General features: G+C 44.2%; 1 pseudogene; it reads left to right on the forward strand.

Annotated features, from left to right (window-relative positions):
* The first annotated feature begins 881 nt into the window (after window positions 1–881).
* LOC124596866 lies at window positions 882–999 on the forward strand (annotated as a pseudogene).
* The last annotated feature ends 23,907 nt before the right edge of the window (window positions 1,000–24,906 follow it).

The following is a 24,906-nucleotide window of genomic DNA, read 5'->3' on the forward strand; positions in this document are numbered from 1 at the left end:
AGATACAAAGAAAAAAATCCAGATCGACTCAAATATAAAAGTACTCATTACTAAAAAATGAATCATCAAACGGTACACTACACTGATTTCAGAGAAACATTTTGCTTATTCAAAACAAAAAAAAAATGTTGAAATGCTTGTGAATTCGTAAGGAAGCAAACTGCTGAGGACATCGGTCCCTAGACTTACACACTATTTAAATTAACTTAAACTAACTTACGCTAACAACAACACACACACCCATTCCCGAGGGAGGACTTGAACCTCCGGCGAGAGGGTCAGCGCAATCCATGACAAGTGCCCTCTAACCGCATGGTCACTCTGTGAGGCTATTTTGCTTCTTCTTCATGGATATAATCCTTTTCATAAATTAGCGTGTTTTCATCAATCAATTCGCTAATGCCTAGTGAAATAATGTAACTTCCATGCCTTTCCAGCTTCATTTATACCTTTATGTCAAGACAATATTACTAAACTGTTATTGGCCCTATGGTTTTACCCATAGTTAAATGTGTTTGCATGACGTAATGTTAATGCCAGTATGGATGGAACAGGATTGTATAAGCGAGTATATTCACTAATACATAAAGTTTAAAAGTCATAGAGAATATATAACTTTCTCTAAGAGGGGTAAGTATTTCACATTGCACATTATATTGAAATTTAAACTTCTTCATTAAATAACTGGGAAGATGAAGCTTCTAAATTTAATTCTGAAACTGCTGTGTGAAACTGAAGAACTGTCTCTTTGGTTGTTTTTATCATTTCATATCTGACCTACATAATTATTCCTGACAAATACGACTCGAACACAATATGACTGCTCAAATAATTAAAACAGAAGAATGGCCCTGAATTAGAAGAAATCCTAACAATAACCAGGCAACGACCTTGCCGCAGTGGATACACCGGTTCCCGTCAAATCACCGAAGTTAAGCACTGTCAGGCGTGGCCGGCACTTGGATGGGTGACCATCCGGGCCATCATGCGTTGTTGCCATTTTTTGGGGTGCACTCAGTCTCGTGATGCCAAATGAGGAGCTACTCGACCGAATAGTAGCGGCTCCGGTCAAAGATAACCATCATAACGACCGGGAGAGTGGCGTGCTGACCACACGTCCCTCCTATCCGCATCCTCATCTGAGGATGACACGGCGGTCGGATGGTCCCGATGGGCCACTTGTGGCCTGAAGATGGAGTGCTAACAATTACCCGTACATATCATAAGTCACTTACCTCACAGAAAATCTTCATTGCACAAACTACAGCAATACAAGCTCCAATACTGCCAGCTAAATAAAAGATTCTAACTACTGAAGGCTCTAACAACTAATAAACATGTGCTTAGCAAAGGAAAGATTTTGTTGCAGAGCAAACAATGTATTTAGCATATTTTACCTTAATCATGTGACAACCAGTTAAAAAATTTACATAATCATCAGTAATAAATCTTCATGACCGATACACATTCAGACCGTCTACTCTTGCAAATACTGCACACCTCCAACACTACTAATTATTAACCTCTAACCTCCATCACTGCTGACTACTCACTCCCAACTTCCATCACTGTTGGCTGCTCACCTCCAATTACTAGTCCAACCAGCCACAGAGTCTCTTATAGAGTGCACACAGCGTTGTCAGAGTTATTAATGCAGAGCACTACATAGCACTGCCAACATACAAACACATAAACAGCCTACTTACATAGCCCCCTGCTGCCCTCAAAAAATTTTATAAAATAGTTTGGGCAGTGTTAAAAATTTGTTCATATTAACAGTATCAAATAGATCAAATGCACGCAATTAGTAATATAGTGTTGGTCAAAAGAAAAAATTGTGCTCACAGTCCCTAATGACATTCCTAATATTCATCAGAAGAGTAATCTGTGACAGTTTTATGCACAAAGTCTGAGCACTAAAATAAAATACACACACAAGTAGTGTTCCTTCATACGGTCTTGAAGAAGTAAAGTTGTCCTCCCAATGGAAACACTGTGCTGACTCTTAACATGAGGATTGGTAATGGACCACAACAGAACAAATCCACAGCAGTGGCAGTCGAAGTCCTGTAGAATATTGGTAGAATTGGTAGGGCACCACAGAGCAGACCCACAGTATTGCTTGTAGAAATTATGGCAGTAATAGCCCACCAAAGGTGCATACTCACTGTAGTCCTTGTAGAGATGGCCAGCAGCCATCCGTTGTGGCTGTGCAGGTGCAAAATCAGAATTGAACAGTCTTGATGACAATGTAGCAAGTCCATGAACCACCACTTGTGCACTCACTAACTTTTTGCAATATCCTTAGAACCATCAATGCTGTTAACCAGTCCTTTGCTGGATTATCACCAGACATGCAAGCACTAACGCAGTCATATAATCTCTGATATTTTATACATACAGTATGATGAACAGAAATGTGTGCAGTAAAATGAATCACTACTATTTACTTAACTTGAAGAACTGGTGTCTATACAATTTAGAATTTTACAGCATAAGAATACAATTACAAAGGTACAGAAATCATCATTACAGTCTAGAACTTCATAATTCCGATAACATTTGTAGTACTACAGGCTTTACAAAAAGAATAGAAATAAGCACATACATGAGTACTACAGGAATTGTGACATAAGTAAATAAATGACAAATAAGAATATCCTTTGAAACATTAACTTGACACATGAGCATTAAAAGAAAACAGAACAGAATAAATAATGCCTGAACATCTTTCCAAAGCAAAAAGCATTTTGGATTTGAGGACTACAGCATTCCTCATCATAGTGAACGCAGCTTAGTATTAGGACAAACCTCTACCAAATTTATCTTATCAGGTAGACACACAGAGACAGGAAGAAGACAGACACAATAGGGTGCACATAAACATATAGTGGAGTAACACAAAAAGAAAGGACACAGTTTGTTTTCATTGTAACACTTAGTACTGCAGTACTTGTGGTACTTCATTTCCAATCAAAACTTCGTTTTCCCACAGGTCTTTCTTCTTATTTCAGCATTCATTCCCATAAAAAAAAATCCTATTTGTCTGTATGTATACTTTCATATATTTCTTACCTCATCATTTGTTTCCAAGAAAATCCTACCTAAACCTGTTGTCATTATATCTGACTTACATCTGTTCATTTCCTCTTTCAAAATAAGTATTCCTCATTGTACAATACTCTTCGGCGAAACCTTTTTCATACAGCTTCTCAATACATTTCTTCCCAACTCATCACAACTCATTTTCTTATACACTCCTGGAAATGGAAAAAAGAACACATTGACACCGGTGTGTCAGACCCACCATACTTGCTCCGGACACTGCGAGAGGGCTGTACAAGCAATGATCACACGCACGGCACAGCGGACACACCAGGAACCGCGGTGTTGGCCGTCGAATGGCGCTAGCTGCGCAGCATTTGTGCACCGCCGCCGTCAGTGTCAGCCAGTTTGCCGTGGCATACGGAGCTCCATCGCAGTCTTTAACACTTGTAGCATGCCGCGACAGCGTGGACGTGAACCGTATGTGCAGTTGACGGACTTTGAGCGAGGGCGTATAGTGGGCATGCGGGAGGCCGGGTGGACGTACCGCCGAATTGCTCAACACGTGGGGCGTGAGGTCTCCACAGTACATCGATGTTGTCGCCAGTGGTCGGCGGAAGGTGCACGTGCCCGTCGACCTGGGACCGGACCGCAGCGACGCACGGATGCACGCCAAGACCGTAGGATCCTACGCAGTGCCGTAGGGGACCGCACCGCCACTTCCCAGCAGATTAGGGACACTGTTGCTCCTGGGGTATCGGCGAGGACCATTCGCAACCGTCTCCATGAAGCTGGGCTACGGTCCCGCACACCGTTAGGCCGTCTTCCGCTCACGCCCCAACATCGTGCAGCCCGCCTCCAGTGGTGTCGCGACAGGCGTGAATGGAGGGACGAATGGAGACGTGTCGTCTTCAGCGATGAGAGTCGCTTCTGCCTTGGCGCCCATGATGGTCGTATGTGTGTTTGGCGCCGTGCAGGTGAGCGCCACAATCAGGACTGCATACGACCGAGGCACACAGGGCCAACACCCGGCATCATGGTGTGGGGAGCGATCTCCTACACTGGCCGTACACCACTGGTGATCGTCGAGGGGACACTGAATAGTGCACGGTACATCCAAACCGTCATCGAACCCATCGTTCTACCATTCCTAGACCGGCAAGGGAACTTGCTGTTCCAACAGGACAATGCACGTCCGCATGTATCCCGTGCCACCCAACGTGCTCTAGAAGGTGTAAGTCAACTACCCTGGCCAGCAAGATCTCCGGATCTGTCCCCCATTGAGCATGTTTGGGACTGGATGAAGCGTCGTCTCACGCGGTCTGCACGTCCAGCACGAACGCTGGTCCAACTGAGGCGCCAGGTGGAAATGGCATGGCAAGCCGTTCCACAGGACTACATCCAGCATCTCTACGATCGTCTCCATGGGAGAATAGCAGCCTTCATTGCTGCGAAAGGTGGATATACACTGTACTAGTGCCGACATTGTGCATGCTCTGTTGCCTGTGTCTATGTGCCTGTGGTTCTGTCAGTGTGATCATGTGATGTATCTGACCCCAGGAATGTGTCAATAAAGTTTCCCCTTCCTGGGACAATGAATTCACGATGTTCTTATTTCAATTTCCAGGAGTGTATATCATAACCCCTCTTAAACTAACTTAAATCTACTGAGCTCATATATATAAACTAGAGAACGAGGCAATGCAGCAGCACAAAACATTTAACACATATCACAATGACAAAAAATGCAAATTGGCAAAGCAAGCAGCAGCATATCTAAATTAGCAAAGCAAATGCAACATTACAACTATTATAAAGCAATATGCAGCAAACAAGAAAAGTAAATCAGTTGTAAGGCTTGCTTAGCACAGTAACACAAAGTAAAATTCAGTGGGACAATACCTGACAGTAAAGACAGCACTGCAGATAAGGAAAATGTCTATTCACATCTTAATTTCGATGTCACATTTTAACACTAGAGTGGTGCGCTGCAACAACTTATTTTACCAAAAAATTACGAAGTCCTTGAAAAGAAAATTATTTATGCAATTACTGTTATTGGTCCCTTCTCCTTGTTATGCTTCTTTCCTTTCCTAGTGCTCCTTTTTTTAAGAATGTGGATCACAAAATTATTATATAATGGATCTGTTAACAGAAAGCATTTACAGTAGCATATGTATTAAATTTTTTTACTTTATAAAACCAATCCTGCAGCGTAGCTAGAAACTAGATATCAAATAAAATAAGCAAATATGTACAAAGCAAAGCATAGAAACATTTCACTAGCCATGTGGCATTTCATAAGTCAGTAAAAATTCTCGCAACTCTCATAGAGAGATACTGGTCATAATCAGGTGTGTAGACGTAAGCATATTTCTCATCAGTTTATAAGCATTTCAGTAAGTAGTACAAAGTACAAACTCCAAAGTTTAATCATATGTTTCCAAGTAATAGTGTGTCATGTTTGTGGTGCGTTCTGCAAAGAAATGTCTTTAGCGAGGTCATCAGTCTCTCTTTTCCACAGCTACGCGACTGCTTGCTTAAGTGTGGTATGCTTCACAGCGGCACAAGTAAAGTTGAAAGTCCACACAACAATAGGTATATTTTAAAGCGGTTCACATGTAGCCCAGCACAGCATAACATCAAGGTCACATACACTTTTTACCAACATATTTACCACAGCAATTTCAGCTACAATGACAGTTTGATACAGAATAAAAAATTTCCCCTGTTGAAAATTTATGTTAGAAGTGTATAGAAACGAAATATCATGAATAACAGTGTCCAAAAATTTCCGTCGGCATTGTGGTACTCACACTCACATATATACACACATCTCGTAACTCTTAAAGTACGATTATTGGTTTCCAACATTCTATTTTCACAAACCAGAGTCCATAACCACCACTCATTATTCATATACATATAAATCGATACTTCTTCAATACTTCATCATAATAAACACATAGTATGATCATATTCCTCATATAGCATCACCTTATTGATCATAAACATATCTCAGGATCATAATAAACATCGTCACCGTAATTATATCATCATAACTCTTCAATCAAATTTCAAAATCGTCGTATCTTCCTTCAGTAATCTCAAAACATCTAAAAAAATTCTATGCTCGTTCCAATAGTGTCATCTACCTCAAACATGCTTCAAAAATCGTGATCCCATGCAAAAAAATCAGTCAAATGTCTCACAGTATCACAAGGGCCCTGAGGATATATGTGAACAGTTCACAAAATGCAGACAAGTACAATTTCATAAATGTAAGGTAATCCAACTGCGTAATTACTTAGACATGTATCAGTGACAGTAAAAAAAATGTTCATTGCTCTCTGTTAAATGACCAGATAGTTGTGTAGTTGTGTGTTAAAGAAATATGGTACTGATGTATAAAACTGATCTTGCCACACACATGGTACACAAAATCTGGGTACCCCCATGAGGGATAATGTAATTACACCCTCAGATGTTACAGATTAAAACTGCAGAATGAAATGTATCGCCGAAAACCTTGACTATATCACTGTAGTTCAAAAACATTTCTTAAAAATGTTCTGAGTACAAAACATAATCATTCAAATGCGTGTCCTGTAGTGCTAAATTGTGTATGTGTGTGTGTGGTTTGAGGTTTTCGGGCGCTAAACAGCATGGTCATCAGCGCCCAAACGCATAGAAACAGGAACACATGCAGTGAAGGGACAAAGACGGACAGCGAACAAGGAGAACGGCTAAAAGACACAGGCCTGACGCAGTTCCAAATCCTCTTATGCAGAGGCAAAACAAGAGGAAAAGAAATGCACTAAAAAAGGAAAGGAAACACAAGGAAAAGAGAACAGAAATCGAAGTGAAACAAGTAGGTAATCGTGACTGGCGGACCTCTTACCTAAACCCTGGGTGAGCCAGTCACCCAGCAGCACATTAAAATCCTCTCCCTAAAATCCGAGGCAACAAATTGGACAGGACACAAAACCGTAAGACCTTAACCACAGTCGTTGAGTAGTCTTTCAAAATAGAGGGCAAATCTGGTGGCGAGGAAACCACCGCCCTCTGGTCAGAGAATAAAGGACAGTCAAGTAAAATGTGGCGCACAGTAATCTGGACGCCACAAGCACTGCAGATTGGGGGGGTCCTCCTGCCGGAGTAAAAAACCATGCGTTAAGGGACTGTGCCCGATGCGGAGACGAGTGAGGAAAACCTCATCCCGCCTGCATGACTGGTAGGACGTACGCCATGGCTGCGTGGTGGCCTTGACCAGACGCAGCTTATTTTCGCCAACTGCCAGCCACTCCTCTTCCCATTGACGCATAACACGAAAACGCAATAGGGAGGTAACAGCATGGAAGGGGACGGCACATTCAACAACGTAAGGGAAGGAACATGCATCTTTGGCAGCCGCATCCGCCTGTTCATTTCCCCTAATATCCACGTGCCCCGGCACCCAGCAGAAAGAAACCCCCTTCCCCTGCCGTTGCAGGTGGAGTAGGGCATCGTGGATGTTCTGGACGACCGTATCCGCTGGGTACAAGTGTTGCATGGTCTGAAGGGCACTCAGGGAGTCAGAACAGATGAGAAACTTAAGACTGGGAACACATCTCATCCGCTCCAATGTCCGCAAGATCGCAAACAATTCAGCATCAAAGATGGTAAACGCCGCAGGAAGCTGTAACTTGATGACTCGATCAGGGAAAACAACAGCACAACCAACAGAGTCCCCCTGTTTAGAGCCATCCGTAAATACTGGTACATGGTCGGGATGCTGGTTTAAAATATCGTAAAATAAAAAGGTAAAAACAAACGCAGGAGTGCAGCTCCTCCGGTACTCTGACAAGTCTAAAATGATGCTGGGCCTCTGGAGCAACCAGGGAGGCAGGCGGGTAAAACCCTGGAGTTGGGGTGCCACACGCTCCACACCAAGGGACTCAAGCAAATGCTTGGCACGAATCCCAAATGGTCTCGTTGCCCTGGGGCGACTGGAAAAGAGACGTTCCATAGGCGGTCAGGCAACAGTAGGGTACGCAGGGGAGGTAGGACAGGCAAGGAATTGACACACTCGTCGCACCATGAGGAGTTTCCGCTGGATGGCGAGCGGCGGTTCCCCTGCCTCAGGCACACAGGCTGGGGATGGGACTGGTACGGAAGGCACCAGTGGCCAGCCTGATACCCTCATGGTGTACTGCGTCAAAAATCTTCAGATACGCAGGCCTCGCTGACCCATACACGGAGCATCCATAGTCAAGACGCGACCGGACGAAAGCCCTATAAAACTGCAGCAGACGCGCCCGATCTGCTCCCCAGGACCGATGGCTCAGACACTTCAAAATATTCAGTGCCTTCAGGGCCCGCACCTTGAGGTCTTTAAGGTGCGGCAACCATGACAACTTGGAATCAAAAGTGAGGCCCAGGAACCTCACAGTGTCTCTAAAAGGGAGAATGGTGTCCCTCAGACGCAATTCAGGGGAGGTAAAAGCACGCCAAGAACGATTAAAATGAACACACACACATTTGTCTGCAAATAAGGTAAAACCCGTCTACGCAGTCCATGCCTCTAATCACTTTATCGTAAGCTGCAACTGCCGACTAGCAGTGACAAGACTGGAGGAAGAACAGAAAACAGCAATATTGTCCACAAACAAGGAGCACTTGGCCGGACTCCGGATGGTGGACGTGATACTGTTAATGGCGATGGCAAAGAGGGTGACACTTAAAACGCTTCCCTGTGGAACACCATTCTCCTGCACGTACAAATCAGATAGCACATTACCAACCCGATATCGAAAGAGGCGGCGGGAAAGAAAGGACCGAACGAAGATGGGGAGATGGCCACGAAAGCCCCACTGATGGAGTTGATTGAGGATAAGGCGGCGCCAAGTAGTGTCATACGCCTTATTAATGTCAAAGAATACACCTAGACAATGCTGGTTACGTAGGAAGGCCTGCTGGATGGCCGCCTCAAGCAGGGTCAAGTTGTCTATAGTTGAACGACATCTCCGAAAACCACACTGAGAGAGGCTAAGGAGCTGCCTGGTCTCGAGCAGCCAAACCAGGCGACGGTTGACCATGCGTTCCAATGTCTTCCCTACACAGCTCGTCAAAGCAGTACTCCGATAACTACTGGGATGCATTCGGTCCTTCCCCGGTTTGAGGAGGGGAATCAAAATCGCCTCCCTCCACGAGTCAGGCAACGTGCCGGATGACCATATCATATTAAAACAATTCAGGAGAACTTACTTGGATGGAACCAACAAGTGCTGCAGCATGCTGTACAGGATTTGATCATCACCTGGCGCAGTATCATAAGCCACAGACAGCGCCGAATCCAGTTCCCACATTGTGAAGGGGCAGTTGTAGGGTTCAGAATTTGGAGACCGGAAGTCCAAGTGATCCCTCTCGATGGCAGTGCGGTAGCGGCAGAAATCTGGATCACAGTTAATAGTGGCAGTAGATTCCGCAAAATGCATGGCCAGTGTCTGGGCAATGTCTCTCGGCGCGGTGAGTAGACAACCCTGATGCAGGAATGCCATGACAAGTAGTTGGCTGCGTTTCCCAGAAATCCTCCTCATGGCTTCCCATACTTTCGTAGAACTAGTGGAACGGGAGATGGAGTTCAAGAACGATTGCCATGACCGTCATTTGCTGCTCTCTTTAATCACTCGCCGCGCCTTGGGCCTTGCTACCCGAAAGGCCGCAAGATTGTCAGCTGAGGGACGACACTTGAAGCGGCGCAGAGCTGCACGGCGGGCTCGGATGGCTGAGCGGCACTCAGTGGTCCACCAAGGGACAGGACGCCTCTTGGGATGACTTGAGGACCGTGGGATCGACAATTCAGCAGCATGGGAGATCACGGCTGTAACATGGTCGACCCATTCGTGGACGCTGGTACGGTGTTCCAAAACAGCTAAATAGCTGAAAAGTGTCCAGTCAGCTCTGCAGAGGTGCCACCTGGGCGGCACTGGTAATGCCACAGTCTCATCCAGGAGGCGAATCCAAAGGGGGAAGTGGTCACTAGAATGGCTGTCAGCAGCAACCTCCCACAGAGCAGAATCCGTGAGTGCTGGAGAGCAAAAGGAAAGGTCAATAGCTGACGACGACCCAGAAGCAGTACAGAAATGAGAGGGAGAACCAGAGTTGAGGATTCACAGTTCTTCGGACGCCATGAGGCTTTCCAGAATGCGACCCCTGGGGCAAGTAGTCGTAGAGCCCCATGAGACATTATGAGCATTGAAGTCCCCCAGAAGGAGAACTGGGCGGGGGAGTTGGTTAAGTGCACTGGCAAACGCAGGTATTAGTTCTGACACTAGCAACATCCGTTTGTGTAGCAACAGTGGCCAACTGTACCGGTTTCTGTAGAGCGGAAGCGAAAGATGTTGTAAACAGAGGAGGCTGGATGGCCTTAAAGAGCTTCTTGGCCTCACCATAGGGGATGCACTTAGATGTTTTGATCTCCTGTATCTTCCGTTCCTCGAGATAGATGGCGCAGACCCGGCGCCAGAGAGGGTGACTCCCAGAGCAATTCACGCACTTCACAGGCGATGAACAAACGGCTCCTTCATGGGCAGGCTGACCACATTTACCACAAGTGGCTATCCCATTGCACCCCAACGTAGTATGCCCAAAGCGCTGACATTTAAAACAGCGCATTGGGTTGGGGAAATATGGCCGTACTGGCAAACGTAAGAAACCTGCTTTAACATGCTCTGGGAGTCTCGGGTAATTGAACGTGAGAATAAACGAGTCGGATTTGACTAGGTCCCCATCGACTCGTTTCATAATATGCTGCACGTCGACAATACCTTCGTCAGCCCACTCAGATTTCAACTCGTCCTTGGGGATATCCACCAAGTCCCTACATGTCACAACACCCTTACTATAGTTCAAAGTGGAGTGGAGCTCGGTCTCGATAGTGTACTCTCCGAGACAGGTTGCTTTCCGAAGAGAAGTGACTTGACGGGAAATAGAAGTTTCAACTAACAGAGTCCCATTGCGCAGTCGCTTCACAGATTTCAGTGTTCCTGCAATTCCCTCAAGACCCTTGTGGATGTAAAAGGGAGAAACTCTCTCAAAGCTACCTTCCTTCCGTTTGACAATCAAAAACACATTCCGGTTATCAGCATGTGCTCTGTTACGACAGTCTAATAAATCTCTAGTAACACCAGGCGCTGGAGGACTCGCAGCACGAAGTAGCTTTTTCGATGGGGTGTGTTTTCCTACTAGTGGCTCACCCAATCCACTGGTAGGGGGAAATGTAGAGGTCGAAGGGTCCATTGTGGTCCCACGAGCAGCTAGGGAACTAAAGGTCCGCTCAGACAGAGCCCCGCGTGCCTGGTAAGCCTTATACAACTGGGGAGCGGCAGGTGGCCCAGAGGTTGCCCGCTTGCGACTGTTCCACCCCAACAGCCATGCATCTTATAGGCGCGTAGCACACCGTAAGATTGAGGGGTTTTTATAGAGGTTTACCTTCCTCGCAATCCAGGCGGTCAAGCCAAGATTACCATTCCCCGCAGCACACAACATTCCACCGCCGCGCCATGCAGTGGTCGCTGAAGCATGTCCGGAGGTTAACGGTGACAGGAGACTGGCGGCGCTGACCAGTCCCCAGCTTAGGACCCCGGGGTCGCCAAGCCCGTACTCAGCAAATGAATGCTGAGCCCCTGGGGGGTTGTGCTAAATTGTGCTTCTTGCCGTAAGGTAATTTCTGTCATTGACTAATGGTAAAAAATATACCAAGTATGGTAGTTATCGTCGTTCACAAGCAAAGTTCTCCAGAAGTCAATATACTTACCATGTCATTTACAAAAGTAAAGTACTATAGGTAAAAATGTAGTTATTACGTTCACTGCCGTGACATTGAAAGTACTATACTGTAACGTATTGTTGTGTTACGAAAAATACCTATCTCATTGTAGGTATCCCACAAAAGTCATAACCAAAACATGTTTTACTTTCCAGAAGAACGTAGAAAAACTGTGCAGATATAAAACAGATACAGCACAAAAGCAATAATGAAAATTGTGTCACTCCTAAACAGCGTCGTACTGTAATTGTGCAGCTGTCAAATAAACCAAATTCTCTCTCATCTGTAACCTCACAGAAAGTACTTTAATAAAAAATCTCTTTTCAAGTAAACCAAAATGTTTCAGTAAAACCTCATTAGCGGTAAATGTTTCAAGTATGTGAGTCTTATAGTCGTGACGTAATCACGTAAACCAACAAGCAAAATGTACACACAATAAGACTGTCTCGACTGTTCCCCATAAAATGGGACTCGTAAAATTACTGTCTTAATACGTTCCATAGGTTCTTGAGTGGATAGTTGACTTCAAAATATCGCTGCATGCGAAATATGACAAAGCGTAATAGTAAAGTAAAGTGAAAAGTCAAATGGCAAAGACTAAGTCAGAAAGCAAATTGTTTCTCAATAATAGGTTTTACACGAGAAATGTGGTATAATCTTTTGTAATTTTTTTGTTCTTTAATGACCAATTAGGAGGAAAGCAATAAGAAAATTGATGAAGCCAAGGCTGTAGATGTATATCATTACTAGAATTCTTGAATGTTCTTAATTTACGCATTGTGATGAAGAGATTATAGTGAAAGTCATAATGACGCCAAGTCGCAAATCTGTCATTCTTACGTCGTGTCGGCGGTTTCTTCTCAAGGCTCACTGCACCTTACTGACTCCTTTCAAGATCTCCGAAATACCCAGTGTTATTACTTTGTGACTCTTCCGTATTTCTAAATCCCTCTTCCCGTGTCGGAGCGAGAGTATTCTCTGAAATGTGTAGTTCTTGTATCATGTGTGACAACTGATCTTGTATTTCCCGCATTTCTCTTTCATGTTGAGTATTAATTTGATTCGGATTTTGTTTAAATTTTCTAATTTCCTCATACTTTTCTGTGTCAGTAAAGGCTACAGGTCTTGTACCATTCAAATCATCATCTACCTTCGTACATAAATTTGTTAACTGGTCCGAAAGTTCGGCTACGTTTTCCGATAATGATCTAATTTCCTCCTTTTGTTTTTCTGAATCAAATTTTAGAGTGTCCATTTGTGTCGAAATTGTATTTACTGTGTCCTTTAAGTTTTCCTGATTTTCTTGAAAATTGCCTAAACGTATCGGTAGATGCCACTGAGTCAGTTTTTGCCTGTAAGGTGTCGTGATTTCCGTGAAGAATAATCTGTAGTTCTTTTATGGCTGCTTCATGATTCTGTAATGTGTTTTCATGCCGTGAAAAAATAGGCCGAAAATGGTCACAAATTTGTGTTTTTACAAATTTACAAATTTTTTGACATTTCGATTCGATTTTAAGTAACTCAGCGGTTAAACCTTCACGTGTCTGTTCAAGCATTTGCTCAATTGTGTTAAATTTTTGGAGCTGTGGCAGTATTCGTCCCTCATTTTGTACCATTGTATCTAACTTTTGAAGCTTTTGGTCTATTATGTCTAGCTTTTGGAGCTTTTGGTCTATTAGTTTCTGATTTTGTTCCGTTTGTTGCATAAATTGCAATAAAAATGTATTAATGTCTGAAACAGGTTCCTTTGTGCTTTTCGGCAGTGCATTTGCACCGGCAACATTCGCATTTTGAAAAGCAGAGAAGGTATCTTGACTTAATTGAAGAAAGTGTAATGACACAAAACCTGAATCTACGGTATTTGCAAGATTTTCTTCTGTCATTTCGCATTCCTGAGGCGAATAGTTACTGATCGATCGATCGTCAGCAGTTCCGAGTTCACTGATTGTTTCCATTTCTACACCGTTATTTACTGCCTGGTCCATGTCCCTATGCACAATTATCAAATTACTGTCTTGAACATTTGTCAATTCATTACAAGGTAATAGTAACACGCTGCTCTCGTCTTCACTGTAATTTCTCAATTTGCTTTCAGTCTAGTACTACGCCTGTCACACGCCGTAATTGTCACAGAATTTCACACGATAAAAGACAAAAAACAATTTGAAAAGCAAAAATAAGAAGACACACTAAAATAGCACTGAAAATAACCAATATCTAATTGAAACTTCCTGGCAGATTAAAACTGTGTGCCAGACCGAGACTCGAACTCGGGACCTTTGCTTTTCGCAGGCAAGTGCTCTACCAACTGCGCTACACAAGCACAACTCACGCCCCGTCCTCACAGCTTTACTTCTGCCAGTGCCTCGTCTCCTACCTTCCAAACTTAACAGAAGCTCTCCTGTGAAACTTGCAGAACTAGCACTGCTGAAAGAAAGGATATTGCGGAGACATGGCTTAGCCACAGCCTAGGGGATGTTTCCAGAATGTGAGGACGGGGCGTGAGTCGTGCTTGGGTAGCTCAGTTGGTAGAGCACTTGCCCGCGAAAGGCAAAGGTCCCGAGTTCGAGTCTCGGTTCGGCACACAGTTTTAATCTGCCAGGAAGTTTCATATCAGCGCACACTCCGCTGCAGAGTGAAAATCTGATTCTGGAATATCTAATTAGTTGCAAAAGCGACTGCGAAATACTTGGTGCAGATCCACATGCATGCCACAACTGCTTTGCTCATTACAGTACTGTACAACAATAATGAACTACAACTACAAAGGAAATTCTCTATATAATTATGCGCTAGCAGTAAACAATAACTAATTTCTAATTCTGCACTAATTACTCAAACTATAAGAAAATCAGAAGATTCCAGTGAGGTATACTCGGCTAAGGTTCGACAGATGAAACTTCTTAATTATGTTTTTACTTACTTGGACTGAAATAACTCGAAAGATGAAACTTTTAAATTTAAGTCTGAGTCTGCTGAGTGAAACTGAAGTACTGTCTCTTTGCTTGTCTTTATCGTTTCATATCTGACCTACATAATTATTCCTGACAAATACAACTCAAACGCAATCTGACTGCTCATATAATTAACACAAAAGAATGACCCTGAATTAAAAGAAATCCTGACAATAACCCATACCTATCATAAGTCACTTACCTCACAGACAACCTTCATTACACGAACTACAGCGATACAAGCGCCAATACTGCCAGCTACCTACTGAAGGCTCTAACTACTAATAGGCATGTGCTTAGCAAAGGAAAAATTTTGTTGCAGAGCAAACAATGTATTTAGCAAGATTTTACCTGAGTCATGTGACAACCAGTCCAAAAAAAGTATTAAAAGAATCAGAATACACTGGCCACCTCAGAAAAATGATGTGCATCCAGTGACACAACAATATTTCAATATCTTTAGAACTACGGAAGTTAATAGTTCACAGTGAATAAACGTTTACATAATGAACCTCTGTATTAACAACTTTTAACCGCTTCATGCGATTTCAACAAACAATATGTGTATCGATTTTATTGATTGATTTACGACATATTTTTGTGTCTGTTTCATTATGCACATGTTTCTCAGAATATCGTATTCTTTACATTTACACAGCAAATGAACACAGCACCAGTACCTCATATTGAAAAGACAGCCAAAAAAGATTCTGTCAAGAATAATTGTTTAAATAATATTTATTGACAGTTGGTTGTCATTTAATGTGAGTGCTCTTGCCCAAGAATACTAGCTGAGTGTGACAGAATGTTTATAACACTTCTTTATTTAAATATTGTTGTAATATATTAGTTTAGGGCGGGAAAGTGGGCATGTGGTCCATTTCTGTAGCTTCAGAATGATGTATTTTTGGTGGGGTTAGCCTTCACCCAATGGATGAGTAGTGAGTGTCGGAACACTCCTTGAGTGACATGGAGACAGACGATTCGATGGACGAGCTCAAGGGAGCGATTCTCGACGCTTTACGTCGAGTGCTGGAAGTAGGCAGACCTGCCTGTGGTAACGTGCGTAATTCAGTCGTACGGGTAACTCTGACTGGGCGGTGAACGGCCGCTACATTACTCTGACTGTGCTCCAGACTAGGACTCTAATTTATGTACTACAGAACTGAGGATAGACAGAGAGTGGCTTATTGCTCTTTGTATGGTGTTTGTAAATTTGTCAACCATCATGTTGAACTCCGAACTGCTTTGACCTAATGAATATTTCGCTTACTACGATCACGAAATGGACTTAGCTTTCGCGTATCTACGATTACAATCTAGTTTCGGGACTTTGCCACCACCCTCGTAGTTCTCTCAACGTAACTTTACTGCGTTTGATGATGGTATTTTCTGTCGGTATCTTGTTTGAATATAGTAGGACCACTTCCCATTTATTTGAGATGTCCTTTATTGAATAAACATTATTCAACGCAATTCTCTGTTGTCTACATCAGTTACAAATGTTAGAATAGAACCCTTGGTATTATATTATTTACTTAACTTTTATTTTGTATTACTGTGTATTTTATTAACTCGCAATTCTAGCTGGTGCATAGATTATTTGACTGCAGGATCACAGCTACAGGTGCAGCGGATTAGTTGTGGGGGATGTAAGCAGACGTGCGCGGCTCGACCCTATGACTACATCGCGTTACTCTTTTTAAACAGAGCCGTGCATAGCCCAAGTACCTAAAGTACGAGTAACCACAGGTAAAAACACAGCTGGTTTGCTCATATGGACTTCTGTATGGGAAGAGCAACTACTCAGCAGTAAGTGATAGGTACAGTCGCACTTTTACGAATGCTCACCCATTTGCCCTCACTGCAAAGTCTCAGTCTTTCCCAAAAAATGTCCAAACCTCGCCTCCTCTTTCATCTGCAACATCCAAACCTCACCGCCTCTTTCGTCTGCAACACCTGCAACGATTCCCATCTTACTTACTCCGTAAATGTAAAGCTAATACTCCGCCTAGCGTACAGGACTGAATGTGCCTCTCAAAACCATTAGTAATCCCATTTGTCCGAGTAACTCCCTAAGCCCACTCCGACTGCTGAAGATATAAAAATATTCCTGGACACGATTGCAAGATATTCAACCTTTCCAGCTACTTTTATACCGTTTTCCTCTTAAAAATACAGGCCACATACTTCTGCAAACAAGTGCACTTCTACATCTACATATAGATGCATACATACTCCACAAGGTACTGAACAGTACGTGGCGGAGGCTCGGTTGTGTCACTACTTGTCATTTCCCTTCCTGTTCCACTCGCAAATAGAGTGAGAGAAAAACGACTGTCTATATGCTACCATACGACCCCTAATTTCTCTTATCTTATATTCATGGTACTCACGCGAAATGTTCGTTGTCAGCAGTAGTATCGTCATGCTGTCAGCTTCAAATGCCGGTTCTCCCAATTTTCTCAGTAGCGTTCCTCGAAGAGAACATTGTCTTCTAGGCGCTACAGTCTGGAACCGCGCGACCGCTACGGTCGCAGGTTCGAATCCTGCCTCAGGCATGGATGTGTGTGATGTCCTTAGGTTATTTAGGTTTACGTAGTTCTAAGTTATAGGGGACTGATGACCTCAGATGTTAAGTCCCATAGTGCTCAGTGCCATTTGAACATTGTCTTCCATCCAGGGATCCTCATTTAAGCATCTCCATAATACTTGCTTATTGATTGAACCTACTGGTAAAAAATCTCCCAGACCACCTCTGCACTGTTACAATGTCTTCCTTTAATCTGACCTGGTGGTGATCCTACACAGTCGAGCAGCACTCAAGAGTGTGTCACTCTAGCGTTCTATGTGTGGTCTCCCTGACAGATGAACGAAACTTTCCTAAAACTTTCCCAATAAACAGAAGTCGACCATTCGCCTCCCCAATACAATCCTTACATGCTCATTCCACTTCATGTTACTTTACAACGTTACACCTAGGTATTTAATCGACCTGATTGTGTCATGTAGCACAAATGCAGTATTCGAGCATTATGGGATAGTGTTTCCTACGAATTTGCACTAACTTACATTTTTCTAGATTTAGAGCTATCAACCATTCATCACACCAACTATAAAATCTCTCTATGCAAAGATATGCAAAGATCAGCACATTCCTCATACTGGGGAACTATCAAGAATGGGGTTCCACAAGGGTCGGTCTTGGGTCCTTTGTTGTTCTTAACATATATTAATTACTTGCCATTCTACACTCCTGGAAATTGAAATAAGAACACCGTGAATTCATTGTCCCAGGAAGGGGAAACTTTATTGACACATTCCTGGGGTCAGGTACATCACATGATCACGCTGACAGAACCACAGGCACATAGACACGGGCAACAGAGCATGCACAATGTCGGCACTAGTACAGTGTATATCCACCTTTCGCAGCAATGCAGGCTGCTATTCTCCCATGGAGACGATCGTAGAGATGCTGGATGTAGTTCTGTGGAACGGCTTGCCATGCCATTTCCACCTGGCGCCTCAGTTGGACCAGTGTTCGTGCTGGACGTGCAGACCGCGTGAGACGACGCTTCATCCAGTCCCAAACATGCTCAATGGGGGACAGATCCGGAGATCTTGCTGGCCAGGGTAGTTGACTTACACCTTCTAGAGCACGTTTGGTGGCACGGGATACATGCGGACGTGCATTGTCCTGTTGGAATAGCAAGTTCCCTTGCCGGTCTAGGAATGGTAGAACGATGGGTTCGATGACGGTTTGGATGTACCGTGCATTATTCAGTGTCCCCTCGACGATCACCAGTAGTGTACGGCCAGTGTAGGAGATCGCTCCCCACACCATGATGCCGGGTGTTGGCCCTGTGTGCCTCGGTCGTATGCAGTCCTGATTGTGGCGCTCACCTGCACGGCGCCAAACACGCATACGACCATCATTGGCACCAAGGCAGAAGCGACTCTCATCGCTGAAGACGACACGTCTCCATTCGTCCCTCCATTCACGCCTGTCGCGACACCACTGGAGGCGGGCTGCATGATGTAGGGGCGTGAGCGGAAGACGGCCTAACGGTGTGCGGGACCGTAGCCCAGCTTCATGGAGACGGTTGCGAATGGTCCTCGCCGATACCCCAGGAGCAACAGTGTCCCTAATTTGCTGGGAAGTGGCGGTGCGGTCCCCTACGGCACTGCGTAGGATCCTACGGTCTTGGCGTGCATCCGTGAGTCGCTGCGGTCCGGTCCCAGGTCGACGGGCACGTGCACCTTCCGCCGACCACTGGCGACAACATCGATGTACTGTGGAGACCTCACGCCCCACGTGTTGAGCAATTCGGCGGTACGTCCACCCGGCCTCCCGCATGCCCACTATACGCCCTCGCTCAAAGTCCATCAACTGCGCATACGGTTCATGTCCACGCTGTCGCGGCATGCTACCAGTGTTAAAGACTGCGATGGAGCTCCGTATGCCACGGCAAACTGGCTGACACTGACGGCGGCGGTGCACAAATGCTGCGCAGCTAGCGCCATTCGACGGCCAACACCGCGGTTCCTGGTGTGTCCGCTGTGCCGTGCGTGTGATCATTGCTTGTACAGCCCTCTCGCAGTGTCCGGAGCAAGTATGGTGGGTCTGACACACCGGTGTCAATGTGTTCTTTTTTCCATTTCCAGAAGTGTATATTCATGAAGAGGCAAAGTTAGTTCTCTTTGCTGATGATATAAGTATAGTAATCACACCTGACAAACAAGAATTAACTGATGAAATTGTCAATAATGTCTTTCAGAAAATTACTAAGTGGTTCCTTGTAGACAGACTCTCACTGAATTTTGATAAGACACAGTACATACAGTTCCATACAGTAAATGGTATGACGCCATTAATAAACATAGACCTTAGTCAGAAGCAGATAGCTTAGGTGTGTCCATTGATGAGAGATTAAATTGGAAGAAACACATTCATGATCTGCTGAAACGTTTGAGTTCAGCTACTTATGCAATAAGGGTCATTGCAAATTTTGGTGATAAACATCTTAGTAAATTAGCTTACTACACCTATTTTCACTCATTGCTTGCATATGGCATCATTTTTTGGGGCAATTCATCACTGAGGTATAAAGTATTTATTGTACAAAAGTGTGTAATCAGAATAATAGCTGGAGTTCACCCAAGATCATACTGCAGACATTTATTTAAGGATCTGGGATATTCACAGTAGCTTCTCAGTATATATACTCTCTTATGAAATTTGTTATTAACAACCAAACCCAATTCAAAAGTAATAGCAGTGTGCATAACTACAATACTAGGAGAAAGGATGATCTTCGCTATTCAAGATTAAATCTAACTTTGGCACAGAAAGGGGTGAATTATACTGCCATTAAAGTCTTTGGTCACTTACCAAATACACTCCTGGAAATTGAAATAAGAACACCGTGAATTCATTGTCCCAGGAAGGGGAAACTTTATTGACACATTCCTGGGGTTAGATACATCACATGATCACACTGACAGAACCACAGGCACATAGACACAGGCAACAGAGCATGCACAATGTCGGCACTAGTACAGTGTATATCCACCTTTCGCAGCAATGCAGGCTGCTATTCTCCCATGGAGACGATCGTAGAGATGCTGGATGTAGTCCTGTGGAACGGCTTGCCATGCCATTTCCACCTGGCGCCTCAGTTGGACCAGCGTTCGTGCTGGACGTGCAGACCGCGTGAGACGACGCTTCATCCAGTCCCAAACATGCTCAATGGGGGACAGATCCGGAGATCTTGCTGGCCAGGGTAGTTGACTTACACCTTCTAGAGCACGTTTGGTGGCACGGGATACATGCGGACGTGCATTGTCCTGTTGGAATAGCAAGTTCCCTTGCCGGTCTAGGAATGGTAGAACGATGGGTTCGATGACGGTTTGGATGTACTGTGCACTATTCAGTGTCCCCTCGACGATCACCAGTGGTGTACGGCCAGTGTAGGAGATCGCTCCCCACACCATGATGCCGGGTGTTGGCCCTGTGTGCCTCGGTCGTATGCAGTCCTGATTGTGGCGCTCACCTGCACGGCGCCAAACACGCATACGACCATCATTGGCACCAAGGCAGAAGCGACTCTCATCGCTGAAGACGACACATCTCCATTCGTCCCTCCATTCACGCCTGTCGCGACACCACTGGAGGCGGGCTGCACGATGTTGGGGCGTGAGCGGAAGACGGCCTAACGGTGTGCGGGACCGTAGCCCAGCTTCGTGGAGACGGTTGCGAATGGTCCTCGCCGATACCCCAGGAGCAACAGTGTCCCTAATTTGCTGGGAAGTGGCGGTGCGGTCCCCTACGGCACTGCGTAGGATCCTACGGTCTTGGCGTGCATCCGTGCGTCGCTGCGGTCCGGTCCCAGGTCGACGGGCACGTGCACCTTCCGCCGACCACTGGCGACAACATCGATGTACTGTGGAGACCTCACGCCCCACGTGTTGAGCAATTCGGCGGTACGTCCACCCGGCCTCCCGCATGCCCACTATATGCCCTCGCTCAAAGTCCGTCAACTGCACATACGGTTCACGTCCACGCTGTCGCGGCATGCTACCAGTGTTAAAGACTGCGATGGAGCTCCGTATGCCACGGCAAACTGGCTGACACTGACGGCAGCGGTGCACAAATGCTGCGCAGCTAGCGCCATTCGACGGCCAACACCGCGGTTCCTGGTGTGTCCGCTGTGCCGTGCGTGTGATCATTGCTTGTACAGCCCTCTCGCAGTGTCCGGAGCAAGTATGGTGGGTCTGACACACCGGTGTCAATGTGTTCTTTCCAGGAGTGTAGTATCAAAAGTCTGACAGTTATCAACAAGTATTTAAGAAGAAATTAAAAGAATTTCTGAATGACAACTCCTTCTACTCCATAGAGGAATTTTTAGATATAAATTTAGAAAAAAAAGAAAAAATTAAAAAAGAAACAAAAAAATAAAAAGTTGTTATATTAACTTAATTATGTTGTTAAATTAACTTAATTATGTCATGTATTGGAAAATTTGACTCGTTCCACATCATTACAAAATATCGTATTCATGATCCATGGAACTAGTATTAATCTAATCTGATCTAATCTAATCTAATTCATCTTTTATCCTCTACAGTCTCTCAATGTCGGCACCTTACCGTACACCACAGCATCATCAGCAAACAGCCACAGATTGCTGCCCAACACGTCTGTCAGACCATTTATGTATGTAGAGAATAACAGCAGTCCTATCACACTTCCTTGGGACACTCCTGAAGATACCCTTGTCTCTGATGAATACTCGCCGTCGAGGACAACGTACTGGGTCCTATTACTTAATAAGTTTTAAAGCCCTCACATATCAAAGATCTTTCCTGTCCGCTCGTACCTTCATTAACAGTCTGCAGTGGAACACCAAGTCAAACACTTTTTAGAAATCTAGCAATATGGAATGTGTCTGCTGCCCCTCATCCACAGTTCACAGAATATCATGTGAGAAAAGAACAGGGACGACACTTGCTAAAGCCGTGCTGATCTGTGGACAGAAGCTTTTCTGTCTCAAGTAAATTTATTATATTCAAAATGAGAATATGTTCAAGAGTTCTGCAGAAAACCGATTTTAAGGATACTGATCTCTAATTTTGTGAGTCCATTCTTTTATGCTGTGCTTTTTTCCAGTCACTAGGAGATTTGCGATAAATGCAAGTTAGATACAGCACCTATGCCGAAGAGTACTCTTTGTAAAACCAAACAGGGATTCTATGTGGACCTGATGACTTATTTATTTTCAACACTTCCGTTTACTTCTCTGCGCCATGGATGCTTATTACCGTCGTCCATATGGGAGTCTGTGCAATGCTCTAACGACGGTGTGTTTGTACAGTCACAAATATCTCCGAAAGTGTACCTGAGAAGCTAGGAATTATTATGAACAATTTAGAAAGCTAATTTCTCCAAACCAATAATGATCTGTACAAGAAAGGCTAGTTGTTTAGGAGATATATAGACGACATTTTCATAGTCTTCAGTGGTAGTATAGAACAAACTGCGAATTTGGATGATGTTTTAAAATCTTTGTATGCTGACATAGCTTTTATGAACGAATTGGAACAAAACAATTCGCTCTTTTCTTGACCTAAATGTAATGAGAGTAGATTCGAGCTTTGTACACAGCATATTTCGCAAGGCTATAGTCTCCTACATAATAACTGCGCAGGTCCATGCCATCCACTGGCACAGAAATGAGCATTATTAATAAAATGTTTCAGAAGCTCCCTAAATTTCAGTTACATGAGGAAGATAAGAATAAACAAATTAAACCCATTATTCAGAAGTAGAGGGACGACATGGAAACGAGCACAATTTGTTAGTACCAGTTGCATACCTCCAGGGGGAAACTTCTTTGATTTATGATGACCCTCCCCTTAACCTATTGTTTTCTCAATTGCTTAATGAGTCCCTGCAGGTTCATTTATGAGCCCCTGGGGATAATCTATCTTTCTGACAAACCCTCCACCCTTACCCCACCTCCTCATCCTCCTTCTTGCTCACCCATCTTGGAACTCCAATCCCCAATAGAAGCACATCTTTGATAGCAAATCAGTGACTAATTAATTAAATCTATGAAGTAGTTAACCCCTCCCCCTTCTGATAAATACCCCAGCCCACCTCTCCGACATAACACATGCTTCTCTCCCCAACTTGGAAGCTGGAGGAAGGATCTCATGACAGGAAATTCAAATACATAACGAAGGATATATTATTTATTTATAAAATTCAATTTGCACGAGTTGAATCTCTCTTCCTCATCATCCCCTGCTGTTTCAGAAGATGCAGGTCTTATAAAATACATAAAAAATAAGTAATTAAAAAGATCACTTTTTCCAGTTGTAAAGGAATATCGTCAACATAACTCACTGCACACAATTACACTGTTAAATATCTTTAGCACTGACCTCAGGAGCAGAAGTGCTGGCCACTTGCCATATTCCTGCAACCACTGTTGGCTGCCACACTGCCAGCTGGCTAGTGCGGCATGCAGACTGGAAGAAGCGCTAACCCCGAACGAAGCATCAGGTTGCGACAACTCTTTGAAATTTGATACTAGACTCCCTTCCTGCCTCTCTGTCCCCTTCTCTCTCTCCCTCTATCTGCCTCAAATGGTACTTCCTGTTTGTGTGAACCAATGTATGCAAGCACACACGTATGAAGATGTCCCCCCCACCCATCCTTCCTTCCATTCTCTCCCTTGCTCCCCTTGTCATTCATGCAGACCTGGTGCTGATAGTTGGTGTGTCCCTTTGTTCTCACCCTTCTACTGGGATGGAAACCTGTAGTGGATGGAACACGTACATTCGAGAAGAAGTAGATAGCATCTATCATGTGACACACTAACCCCTCCATTGTCCTGAACAAAGTTGCAGGTTCCTGGAAAATTCCCAGCTGAGGATGTCTTGGATATATTACCTCACTCTATCAGTCTGATTGAATAATGAACTAATTAGATCGATACCCTTTGTGTGCAGTCATATTTTCTTTCAATCCTGTTGGTGGATACTAGGATAGATACATTTGACAGGATTCAATCTTGCAGTTCCCCAGATTCCAAAACCTACTCTTTCCCCTTTCACATCCCCCCCCCCTTGCCTCCCATTGATGGATACTGTCATAGTTAGGTCATTTGGTAGGAAGTCCGTTACGTTGAAGGTAACAGAACATTTCAAATTAGAATCGTGTTGCATGCTATCTTCTTAAACAATTTGTGGAAGGAGTTGGACAGGTGCATGCTTCAAATACCACTATCGGAAACAATAAATTGATCAATCGGGAATTTGGCCTTGCGATTGGGTTTCTGAAGCACTATAGAATTCCTAAGTTGGTTCTCTCTGCTACATTTGGAAGGTGGAGGAAGGGCCTACTGCATGATAGGGTAGAGACAACAACAACAAGTACCACTGCGAGACAGAGTCCATTGCGATGTATTGAGAACCACTAAACATGACACAAGTAAACCATGATCCAATCCACAGTAGAAGTTGTCATGGCTACACGTCCAATATTGGCTGAATCACTCACACATCCTGCAAGCTCATGGCCCTGAGGTC

The sequence above is a fragment of the Schistocerca americana genome, chromosome 2 (assembly GCF_021461395.2).
Source record: "Schistocerca americana isolate TAMUIC-IGC-003095 chromosome 2, iqSchAmer2.1, whole genome shotgun sequence".
Classification (NCBI taxonomy): Eukaryota; Metazoa; Arthropoda; class Insecta; order Orthoptera; family Acrididae; genus Schistocerca; species Schistocerca americana.